The sequence below is a fragment of the Falco naumanni genome, chromosome 11 (genome assembly GCF_017639655.2).
Source record: "Falco naumanni isolate bFalNau1 chromosome 11, bFalNau1.pat, whole genome shotgun sequence".
Lineage (NCBI taxonomy): Eukaryota > Metazoa > Chordata > Aves > Falconiformes > Falconidae > Falco > Falco naumanni.
In genome coordinates, this window is record NC_054064.1 from 908978 (window position 1) to 922120 (window position 13143).

Consider the following 13143-nt stretch of genomic DNA (forward strand, 5'->3'; position numbering starts at 1 on the left):
TACAGCAGGCAAGGGCAAGGGGGAATTTTTGTCATTGCAACGTGGAGTTACTGCAGTGACCTTAACAGCTCAGTGAAATAAATAGCAGTGTCCTGGTTTTACACCGGTACAGAAGAGATGAGGATCTAACTCCCCTTTTGTTGTTTAACTGATTTTAACAAGAGGAACTGGGGAGGGGGGGGGAAGGGTTTCCAACTACTTTCTGAAAAAGTATCTCCTGAAGGGAAAATACAGTCTTCAAAAAGGAAGAAAAGAAAAGCTTTTCCTTAAGTTTCTTTTCATTTCTTATCTTCCTAAAGTACATATATACAGTTTGTTCCAGGAAACGTCTGAAATGCCTTCTGGTAGCTTTTAAATAAACATGAATATCTTTTGAGTTCAAAGAGTTTTAAATAATGATGGGGGGGAAGAGTTCTTGAACTATAACACAGATGTAAACAAAGGTCAGGAATCACTCTTAATGACTAAAATGCACGATCATTACTTTCAGACTTTTAAGCCGCTATCGCATAACTGAATTAGACTTTAGCAAAGCTCTAATGCGCTTTCACAGCAATCTTTTCCTGTACACTAAAACCAGCAGACCTCGGCTACTTTTCTCAGCTAGGAGCTAATGTTTCTGGGTACATGTTACTGTTGCAGTTTCATTTGTCAGTAAAGCCTTATTTACTTGCTTCCTGTTATTAATTATGGGAAACAGGATCTCTTCAAACTGTAGGAGAGGCTCTTTTAACTCCTGTCTAGACTTTTCAAGACAAAATATTGATGAGCCCTTTAATGTTTGTGCAGAGGCACAAACTGAGCAAAAAAACCCTTCGTTACCTCATACAGCTTAGACTCCTTATCTTGCATTCACAAAAAAAAAAAAAAAATCCTTTAAATCACTCGGGCTCACATCCTTATTGTTAGTCACTGAAGTAAGGTTTTCTTTCATAGTTGGATACTTTCTTCATCTGTCACACTGATTAATTAACAGCTCACAGTATGAGCCCCGAGCTTAAATAGCCTGCTGAAACGAGGAGGAGAGATCAACATTAATATTCCATAAAAAGCTGAAGAGGAAAAATGCTTTCTTTAATATGAAGGAATCTGTCTTCTAATAAAAAAACCCCAAAAACTAATTTCTGTTTGGTTACATTACGCATAGAGATGAAAGCACAAGGCCTATGAAGGAGGGTTACAGTGAAAGATTAGGACAAAAGTTGGAGAAGACTTTAAATGCTTTACATCAAGCTCTTGGTTAGAAACAACCAGGTCTTGAACACCAATGAAATAATTTTCATCATTGTTAAATCTGTTTATCAACTCACAAAAGATAGGTCTATAAGCACAGTACCATTGCCTGTACAGATGTATGTGAGGAAAAGGCATGCGATTGCATGAAGTGGAGAGCAGCTAAAACCTTAAACCTAAAGCCGTTTTTAGCCAAAACATTGTAGTTTCTCCCCCCACACACACACCCCTTTCCCCAACTGTTACAGTCCAGCAATTATTTCAAGAGGTTGACTTTCAAAAGCTACAAGCTCTTCCCCCTTTTTAAGCCCCTACAGTACTGCTGAGTGGACAAAAATTACAGATGCAAGAAAAGCTGACAAATGAGTGCAAGGCCCCTCCTCTCCAGTGCCTCGACAGTCGGAGCTCCTGCCAAAACATGCCTGAGAGCTGCTGAGGAGACAAAGACACAAAGATTCCATTTTCTCAGGGAAAGTAGATTTCATGTAGAAACTACCCGGCCGGGAGAATAGCACGCTGGCACGTGTGTTGTTTCAAAAGCAGAGCAGGAATGAATGTTTTAAGAAAAAAATGAAATCGAATTTGATTACTCAGTAAGCTCAACAGATGCTGTTTAACACACAGCTCTTTTTAAACTGCAAAGTACTGGGGGGGGGGGGGGGGGGGGGGGGGAGCAGGGGGGCTCCCATAAAGCTGGAAAAACATTTTCAGTCATGGAGAACCTTCAGTCCAACATGATCCAAGCTAAGGGTTCACTGCTAGAGCTCTAAATCATCTCCTGATAATATTGTAGAGCACATACAACCCAAACAAAGTAAATCCAGCTTTTTTTCAGCTCAAATTTGTTTGAATGTGTTTACTATTAAAAGATTCTTCCCCCAAGGTGTCATTAATAAATTGCAACTAGTTTAAAACCCTGGCACCTAAGCACTTCCAAGTTTGCAAGCTTTTCATAGCAAGTTTACTACTTTTGGCTTGTTACAGTGTCGTGACTGGCCCTCATCAGTGAGCTGGAACGGGTCTGTCCGTGAGCAGGGAGATCAGCAGTGAGGTGAATGCAGGCAAGCAGAGCAGGAAAAAAAAAACAAGAACATGATTTCTCTTTGAAACAAGTCAGAAAGTTGGGAAAAGGTTCAACTGATGGTGGGAAGATTCGGGACAATCCCAGTTTCTCATTAATTTAATAATAAAAAGGACATTTATAACAACAGTATATAAGATTAAAAATTATTGATTATTTTAAGTGTTATTCCAATCCATTTAGACCCAGTGGTGAAAGTCTGTTAAAAATAACACAACCTCCAGACTGAGAATACGGGAAGTAGAGGTGTAAAACACAGGCTTAGTCATCAGTAAGGTTTTCAAAATGCTCCCAGCTCTGATAATTACTGCTCACCAGCATGTAGCTGTCTTACAAACTCTGCTTATAAAAGCCTTTTTTTTTTTTTTTTTTCTTGTATGTGAAGCTGCTTTTACCTATCTGGTAACAGAGCTACCTAAATTCATCCAGTCTTCATTCTTTCAGCAGAAACACTTATGTTTTATAAACAGAACACAGAAAACATCACACAATAAAAACCTGAAAATGTTACTAATGCCCTGAATTAACAGGTTTGGGATTGAGGATAAAACACAACTACTGAGAGCCCTCTACAAGAGAGCTGCCAGGGCCCCCTGCCCTGCAGAGACCCCGCAGGCAACGAGCCCGGCTCGCTCCCCTCGCCCTCGTGTGCCCCCTCCCTCGGCCCAGCCGCACGCCACAGCATCCCCCCCGCCTACCCAGACTCAGGCCACAAGGACAAGGACGTGGCACGGATTCTCAGTCTGAACCCATGCGCTGCCTCACAGCCCTCGCTCTTCCCCGCTGTCTGCCCCTGAAGACAGGCTTAAGAAAAAAAGGGCCGTTAATCCTTTGACTAACTAATAAAACCACTTCAGATCATCAAACCCGATCCTTACACAGGGACTGGGATAGTCAAGAACAATATATGAAAAAAACCAGAGATTGCGCTGAGAAACAACCCTTATTACATCTGAGGTGAAGGACAGGGAGCATAAGAACAAACCTTGAACATTACACATTAGTTACAAGCTTACATTTATTTTTCATTAATGTTCACATCCCTTTGTCTGATCCCACTATCCTTCCACTTGCTAAGTCTAGGCATTTCCTAAGTCTTCATAGCCAGACAGTATCTAAATGCTTTTTGTTCTTTTTAATGCATTTTACCATCCATCACTCAAACCTTCCTCATCTCACATTGCTGCTGCCACAAAATCCTCTTATCTGCTCTGATAAAATGCCACCCTCCTCATGCACAGCTATTCCCATTTGGTCTCTCTTCCCAACCAGACCAAACCACCATCACAATTTCATTTCATTAGTACAAAAAGATTCTAAATGTTGGGTCACTGCATGTACTAGATGTGAAAAAGTCTGCATGTACCAGTTTAATCCTCTTACGGATACATTTCCCCTGCCCCCCCTTCAAATTCTCATAAAGGGGATCCCAACCTCTTCCTGAACTCCACTCGCAGAAAGCAGAACTGCTTCACATTAACACATAGCTCAAGAGTGATTTGATTGACTGATTTCCAGAAATACTGCAAGAGAAGATGACTTAGTTCTGGAAGGACTACTAACAGCAGAGCTATACTGAAAAGAAAAGAAGGACTGCAATTACTGACTAGGTGAGAGACAGAGAACAGAGAATGAAACAAGAAACAAGATTTATGAATAAGGAGTTATAAACATGCTTTCTCTTATGCAGCTGGTAAACTCATTCTTCAGACTACCATTACAAAGGAATCTTTTGAGAAAAAACAAGTCATATCAGATTGTAGGAACACTGCAGCAGTTGAAAAACATTATCGCTTGGTTTCTTTTATATAGCAGCCTGTTCCCTCACTCAGCTAACACTATTCCTATTTGAATGCTTTTAAAGATTACTTGAAGATAAAATCCTAGAATTCTTTCAACCCATAAAAACTGTTGAAAGTCAAAATGAAATCTTGCATCCTTGTCTAATGCCTGTCATTTCAACAGAGTTCATTTGAATGACTGCATGTCCAGGCAATATGTGGCACAGGGCTTGGAAAGAAAGGAGACTTATGTTTTACTTGGCATTAGTACAGCATAAGTCTTTAGCATAAAATTTATTAGCATTAATGGGCATTATGTAATTAAAGCATTGTGCTTTAATTCCCTGGGGGGCAGTGGGGGGTGGGGGGTGGTTCATGTCTTATAAAACAGACAAATAACAAATGTGAGATTTTTCAAAGCTATTTGAAGAATTCAAACTTGCATGTTCCTCCATTAATCGAAATGGAGAAGGTGTAGCTAAACAAGATGGATCCAAAATTCTCAAAATGTCTTCCATAAAACTGCATAAAAGTTAATACTACAGACCAGTCTTTTTAAGCATATGCTATATAATTATGGTATTTTGCAGACCACAAGCTCTTCAAAAAGTAATTAGACTGTTGAAAAGCATAGATCTGAAAATATTTCTTTTTAGATGTAATATACCATACTTACTTGATACTAGACTTATTTACATGAGTTCCATTTAATAAAGTAGCTTTAACAAGCAATTCAGGTATTTGTTACTCGAGCCCTGGCATTTTCAATCCATCATGCCAAGAATTTAGAAGGCTTTGGGAATCCCATCAATTAATCCACTGCACTTCAAGGACGGGGGATAGTCGTTTAAGTAGTTCTTTGGGTGCCTTTGAACGTTACAAGCTAAGGCTGGGACAGTCTTCAGAGCTGTTGAAAAATTGCGGGAACTTTGCAGATTTCATCAGGATTGGTGCATGTTACCAGTAAAGATCAGACTATTACCTAGACCTGTATTTGAGGTATTTAAATAGCATTATTTTTCTCTAAGGCAGAAAATAGATTCAAAACTACACTGTGAAAAAAAAGACCAATGCACACAAAGTTTAGTATCTGTCTGCAGCACTGAAAAATAAGCCTAGAGCTCATTTTCTGGCAAACTTTTGTTTTGTGTCTGAATAATCTAACCAGAACAGCATGAAACAAAATTCCACAGACCTATGTATTTATGATTATTAAATTACTGGAAACATAAGGCTTATTCACAGTATTGTGTCTCAGTTTAATATTCCAAATAATCTAATTTCATTCAGAGCTAACTTGAAGCACAGCATATTTTACCTGAAAATCATAATAAAAGAATTTGTACAAATAGTACAAAACCACTCAGACCTTTAGAGTGACACTAGTGATTTTTCCTTACGTAGTGTCAAGACCAATTATCAGCTGATCTATTGAGCTATCACCCAAAATCCTTTACTTCTTTGTCTTCTAGACAAATCACCACAGAGCTGCAGACCAGCAAATGAAGTGAACTGAGAGCAATGTGACCAACATCATCTGTGCCTGTTCCTCAGAAGTCGATGAAACATGTTATCGGGTCTCCAAGGTACATCCCAGAGATTAGTTGGTTGTGCCATACAATTAGTAAATGATTAAAACAAGCTGTTATCTTCGATTGTATTAAGATACTTGCAGCAGTAAGAGCTATTACATTCTACGGAAGAGTGTACCTTCCCAAATTGTGTTGTTTATTAGCAATTCATTAACAACGTGCCACCTCAGCCAAACGATCAGGCAGCATGTTGGTCTCAGGTACAAGCAAAAGATCATTATGAAACTCTGCCTTGTCTCATTTGGGCAAATCAAGTAAGTACATCTGAACCACAGATTGCACAGAAATATTTGAATGTTAGTTTTCATTTCAGGCTTTTTGTGTATTTTGTGCCAAACCCATAAGCCTTCTTCAGAGGAATCAACAGAACAGAGTAGAGACTGAATCAAACAGACAAGCTCTTAAATATCTCAACACGTCTTCTTTTCACAAGAACAAGACCCCAGGTAAATGATGTTTTCTAATACAGCACATGAAAATCTCAATTATGGAGATCATTACTCTAGGCACTGTGTGCCATTTTATATCCCCAGCAAGATATTTTTCATCTCATCAAGAGTTTCCAAGGCTGTTTCTGTATATGCAAAAGAAATTTAAGGGTCCCCCAAAAGATCTGATAATTAAAAAAAACTAATCAAGTGGTCAGACAGACTGGAACTTGAGGATTATAAGTAAGAGGGATGAAATGAAGGCTTGGAAACTATAATTTCTCTTTCTGTGGTAGCAGCAGAAACAGCTGTTATAGACTGGGCAAATTAAAGATGTGGCTGACTAAGCCAGCAGTCTGCAAACAAGACACTGCAAAAACATAACAGCAAGTCATCTGCACCCCACTTTTAAAAAAAGCCAAAAGTGCTGACCATCTATTTTTCTCTCTTTCTTCCTGTTATTCTTATCTGTCATAAATATCCTCCAGCTGGTACCCTTCCAGCCCTTGCTCACCAGTTCTAATTTCCCACCCCCCATCTTGGGGAGTTAATAGTAATTCCTGGGACTGTGGACAAGTGCTCCATAGTGGGAGTTGTCAGCAAACAAGAAATTATGCTTCTAAAAGAACAGCAGATGAAATAACAGAGCTGCAGTTCTACTCATATTTTTTTTTGCCTATGAAAGTTGTAAAAACAATCTGCCCATACCGAACAATATTTACCATTCCTTGAGAGCAGTTTCATCTGCCCAGTAAAATCAGCATCTAGATACAGAAAGTTCTCTGATTAAAGGCCAGACAGATTGCCACCACTTTTTTCAGATATATTGGTTAAGCGTCTTGTAATTCACTATTTTTAGAAAAAATTCACTCTCTCTTCAGTTTCTAGTCTGTTTATCCTGAATCTTTTTAAAATAAGTTACAAATCATTGTGCCATGAACTAGTGAGATCATATATTGTCTTCACTATCAGAAAGTGATGAAGAATCTATGAAATATTGTAAAAATAAGTTACTTAAACAACAAAAGCAAGCTAAAACAGTCCTTTGTTTCTCTTCTACAACAGGTATGAACTTACTGTTAGAAGAAACATTATTTGCCTTGCTTAGACAGCTTTTACATCAAACAGTGTTGCCAACCTAGAATTTGCTTCAATTTATATTAGCATAAACCTGTGGACTATTTTTGAGCTCAGTTTATACATCATGAATGAATATTACCCAATCTATTTTCCCTATGTTTATTTGTATTCAAAATGTACCCATCATTTCAGATTTGTGGTAGATGCATTTTTTAAGTGCTGCCATTTCAGTACTACTCTAAACAATGTTGTTAATAATGTTGCAGCATTGGATCTGATTTGAGGCACACTCAAGCTCTTTGCAACCAATTAGTCATTAAATACATTTCAAAAATGTTTATAATATTCATGCCATAAATCTTTAACAGAAAGAAAATTGATACAGGCAAATTAAGTGCCCCATTTCTTACCAGAAATTAATTTTAGGTGGCATGGGGCGTTTTTCTGTTGCCTTTACCTGAAACAAATCAATTGCCACTTTACATTCTCATACAAACCTAAGAATATGAGAGAACAGCAAAAGAATTTTAAAGGTTAAAACCCATATTCAGTGCAGCCTCCTCCCCCTAGCCCCTCTGTTAGAGTGGGTATTTGAGGAGGTTCTTTACATCCTCCCACACAGTTTCTCTGTTTCATAGGCAGAAGCCAGCTGCTGGTTCTTTCAAGTCTAGTGGTTAGTTGACATTTACCACTAGTTTATTGTTTCCATCCTATCTCAGCAAAGAAAATAGTTAGAAAACTACTTTTGAAGATTGAATATTAAGTCTTTATATTTCTAATTCCCCCCAAACTGGAGGGACCTGCAGCAAGTTTTTTTGGTGGGGCATAAAGAAGGGACAAAAAGACTGTGCTGTGCACCAGCATAAAGAATAGGACCAACGAATCCTGGCTTTACTGTTACTATTCTCCCTAGAAAACACCTCACTGCAACTCCTGACCAGCAGTGCTGATTTTATTTATATCAGTCTCTAAAAAATTATGTGTGAATTGTTGATAACATTTCTGACCTGACAAACTTGGCAACATTGTTTAGCAAGTGCCATAAAAAGAAAAAAAAAAAAAAAAGACAGTCCTGCATACGTACCTATGATAAAGTGATTCGATGGTAGGGATGGGAGAAATGAGAAAGACGTCTAAAATGCCACAGAAAACATTTTTCCAGAGCAAGAAGAACATCAAACCCACTTGAAACCTATATGAAGTAAGGTATTAAGTCCTGCAAATGACTGTGCAGCGCACCCACATGAAAGATTGCCACTGCAGTGTAACTGCCCACTCCAGACCCACACACGATGATACATCCCTAACATCTGATTTAGTTCCCAGATAAGCACACTCATACAGGTCTGTTTGAGATTTGTCTTTCTGAAATTTATCTTGAAAAGAAACTCAATTATGAATTTTAAATATACTAAATTCTTAAACCAAAGTATAGACACAAACTGAAGATATTTTATGATTAATGGGTATTTTGAACTCATAATAAAGGAAATATAGTTAAAGAGGGCTCTCCTTTAGGGCGAGTTCATGCATGAAGGAATCAGGAAAATAGAGGTGATCTGATAAGCAGAATTCCACTCCCCAAATCAGGAAGCCAAAGCAGCCATACCGGTACTTGTTAACTGCCCACTAAAACTGAGCTCAGAAGTCCGTCAGCTGGTAATCCTGTTTTTATTTAATGGACTTTTAAAGAACAGAAATTCAGAGTACGTAGCCTTTTATCTGATGATATTTACTAACAGCTTAAGAGAGGTAACCTTAACAGGATTTCTGTAGACATGAAAAGGAACTTGGAACGTGCAATTACTGGATGGCTCCAAACTTTATCTGATGTGTTTAGGAGCCACAGAAGAAAACCATCCCAGACAGCTCAGTTCAGAGTGCCAGAAAATACCATACTGGTTTTTAATAGGTCTAGGTCAGGACATTTGAAGACACCCGTGAGTGAATATGATTTCTTTGCCCTAAATCAAGGTTTCCATGACTGAACATCATAGACACAGTTATAAAAATCATACTGGCTCACAACATCTGCAGGAACTCAGTAGTGCAGCTGGTTCACTACACACGTGTTAAACAGGCAGCACTAAAAACTGTAAAAACAGGTCAAAGCAAAACAGAAAAGGACCCAAAATGAAGATTTTCACATACCTGAAATAAAATGTAGAAATGGCCTTTTCTCCAGGTCAGCAAGCTGAAAACATTAAGAGAAAAATCAGTTAGTAGCAATCCGCACACAATAGGTCTTGAGCATTACTTCCTTTTGTTGTATATTGCACTTATGGGGCTCTAGACTTTTCTAAACAGTATCCAAAGCATACTTTCAAGTCCAGCCAACAAACATCTGAATGCACAGCAGCCTTTCAAGAGAAAGTTACAGCACTGTGACTTTTTAAACACAGACTGAAGTATTTCAGAGATCAAGGTATACCCCAGTGCTATTTCCTCTTGTTGTTTTGAATTAAAAAGGAAGATCAACTTATCCGGAAAGCAGAATCTAATTAAAAATTATCTTTTCTAAAGAAAAAAGGAGAATGAAAAAAGGAGAAAAGCACCAATCTTTAAGCAAGGTGGAAACTCATCTGGAGATGGATGGCAGTGTCAGTTTCTTTTTGCAAAGTAATGATTCAGAAGCACAGCCAAACACACATGTAAGCGATGAACGTTAAAACATTAAATACTAGAAATGAGGTGCATCCTATGAGACCATGATCCAGCCATCACCTTCTTTTCCTCACTGATAGAGGCTTTAAAGAAAATCAGACATACCTGTGTTCAAGTACATTTTAAAAAAATATCTAATATCTTAGCACACATGCTGAACTTTTTGAAAGACTACTGATTTCAGTTAGCATTTATACTTCAGAAGACATGCTGTAATAGTCAACAAAATTAAGCTAAGGCTTTGCACAATTTTGTATGAATGGAAGAAAGATTCAGGCACATCAGATTATTTTTTATTCTTCCATAAAGAGTCACTTTGGCTTTATGAACAGGATTTTCCTCACACTTTGTTCTCTCTGGTTTTGTATTTTTTAAAGCAGACCTCACATTGTCAACGGTAGGTCTAGTTTTCACTATGTGTAAATAAGGTGAAATTATAAGTACATATACAAATGCACAGATAACAAGATGCTTTGCAAGACTCAGTGGAATAAACGCAATATTTTTCCATTGCTCCAAGCAGAGCTCTTCAGCCATAGCTACAGCACCTTTCTCTCCATCCATGTACAGTTGTTTCACTTCATTGCTACGGGCAAACTCTATACCATCATTGTATTTTTTACTTTACTAGAAACATGAAGAGTGGATCTATGCATTACTGTTAAGACCGATTAAAAAATAATATCTCTTTCCCAGAGAGAGAAACAAAATCTTGAATTTTTTTATTTTGCATTAGACTGAAGAGAGGTACGTCTAAATTTTTAAATTTTTCTTTCGGGGAAAGGAGGTCATAGCAAAGGAAAGAGGAGAAAAACTAGTCACCCTGATCCCTTTCCAGATAGATAGTAGCCCAATCACTAAGACTTTCACACAGAGTATTGGAAATCAAGGTTTCCAGGCCTTTTTCCAACAACAACATAGCCCTGACTTTCCAGAGGCACACCAAAAACACAAAGCTAGTAAGTAAGGGGTCTTTTTTCTTCTCTTCATGCAAAAGACCTTCCCAGAAAAGCATTCATTGAAAAAAATATTTCTTCAAAACATCTTGTGTTTTCCCCACAGGGGAGAAAAAACCATAGATTTTTCAAGCAGATAGTTACACTTTTGTATACATCTGCAATTGCAGGGAAAAACTTCTACCAGAATGAGAAAAACACATTCTTTCTATAAATTCTAGTAATACCTTTAATCATATTACAAGCATTACATTAGTTTGTTAGATTAACACAGTTAGGCTTTTGGATCAGAGTGGAGAGAGAGAAGATTGTGATCCAACAAAAATGTTATAAAAACACTGCTGTTCAAAGCAAGCCAGGTATTTTCTTGTGCTTGAACCCTAACAAAGATGGTTTTCCTTAAGGCAGTTATTAGGTGTTTTGTCTTCACTTTTGTTACTTCTTTGTAATGGTAGAATATCAGTTCTACTGCTGTGTGAAATGCACTCTGTTCTTTTTCTTGTGAATAGCAGTTTCCTTAGGACACTTTTTTTGGTATTAATAGTAGTTGCAATAGGATTCCCGTCTCTCAAGTTTGCATTTTACAGAAGACCAAAAAACCTCAGAAGATGCATCACTCTGTGGAAGAAACACATGGGGCCAAGCTATTATGTCAGTATTGCACAAAGCACGGCACAGTTTGGTGTTCTTCCTACTCTGAAGGAGTCTCACATCAGGTAGTGGAAACTCACTCATGTATTTACTGTTGAACTGGTGGGGGTTTCTTTCAGCATCTCCCCTTTAGGCTCAACATACACTTTAAGATTCTGGCGAGACACCTGCTGCTGCCAAAGGGCCACATAAGACGCAGATGTTCCACTGGACTATGGGGAAAGAAGGGGACTGGTTACAGGAACCCCCCCCTGCTCCCTTTCTCACACAGCCGAGTAAACTCCATTATAATTGATGCAATACGCAGAAAACAGGAGAGGGCTAATTGAATTTAAAAGTTATACATTTGTAGCCTCATTTAGGAAAAGCCCAGGGCTTGCCTGAGCATTTAGTAATAAACCTAGACCACAAAGCAAAGTGAATGTTGAACTCTACAAGCCCAGAAGGGAGAGAGAAGATCCTTTTCTCCATGCTGCTAAGCTCATGCTAGCACCTCCAGTCTTTCTTCAACAAAGTAGGATTCTAGGAATCCAGGAATCATCTCCATTTTTCTTATCTTGAAGGTGGAGCTGTATACTGTTGGCAGCTAATATAATCTTGATTACAAATTTATATTACAATAATACATCAGCATCATCACCTGAAATCAAGGTCCTGTTTTGCTACATCTTGTAAAAAAAACAAAAAAAAACACAAAAAAAAAAACCACCAACCAAAAAAAAAAAGGTATTTTCAGTCTAACAAGATTAGGAAAATAGAAGTGGCCACACAGTTTGGGAACAGAAAAAAAACTCTTGTTTGGTATTCCTCTTCTGCCACAAGTGGCATTTGTAGCTAGTACTGGAGGAGCTTTCTACCCTTGATCAACTGCTCACTAAGGCATTTAAAAGCATTTAAATGATCTGAAGTGATAATTTAAAACAAGATAATCCACAGCCAGAATATCCACAGCATTTAACAGAATCATGCGTAGAAGGAATCCAGGATCAGCCCCCAACCCAGTTATGAACATGTTCAAGAAGTTTGAACACACACACACACTTAATCATATTATTCTTAAATGATACCAAAAAGATGGGAACAACCACAGCTAAAGTTGATCCTGCATTCTTTGTTTTTATTGAATACAAGCATCATTAAGCTTTTGTGTCCTATAAAAGCAGCTCAGGGGAGACCTTATCACTCTCTACAACTATCTGAAAGGAGGTTGTAGTAAGGTGAGCATCAGCCTATTTTCCCAAGTAACAAGTGATAGGACAAAAGGAATCTGCCTCAAATTGTGCCAGGTGAGGTTTAGATTGGATATTAGGAAAAGTTTCTTCATTGAAAGGGTTGTCAAGCACTGGAACAGGCTGCCCAGGGAAGTTGTGGAGTCACCACCCCTGGAGGTATTTAAAAAGATGTGTAGATGTGGTGCTTGGGGAAATGGTTTAGTGGCAGACTCGACAGTCCCAGGTTAACGGTTGGACTCCATGATCTCGAAGGTCTTTTCCAGTCCAAATGGTTCTGTGATTCTAGGAATGCCAAGTGCTAATCTTGGCTATGTTACCTTATATGATGCTTTACATACTAGTTAATTTCCCCTTCACATGGGATTTGAGATGCCATTATTACGTCTTCAAATCTAAGCCCTTCTCACACTCACTTGAGCAATACGAAAGCATTTAGATTGCAATC

At 38.2% G+C, this 13143-nt stretch overlaps 1 long non-coding RNA gene across 13 annotated transcripts in view; it reads left to right on the forward strand.

The window, feature by feature from the left end:
• Positions 1–13143, forward strand: part of LOC121095495 — a 64389-nt gene that overhangs the window by 24795 nt on the left and 26451 nt on the right. For 5 of the 13 annotated variants that reach the window (XR_005830122.1, XR_005830133.1, XR_005830125.1 and 2 more), the window contains exons 2-4: positions 5568–5681; positions 6001–6133; positions 11389–11531. This is a non-coding gene — a long non-coding RNA (uncharacterized LOC121095495). Of the gene's footprint in view, positions 1–5567; positions 5682–5988; positions 6134–11388; positions 11532–13143 lie in introns of all 13 variants that reach the window. The other 8 variants (XR_005830123.1, XR_005830126.1, XR_005830129.1 and 5 more) reach the window with 5 other exon arrangements.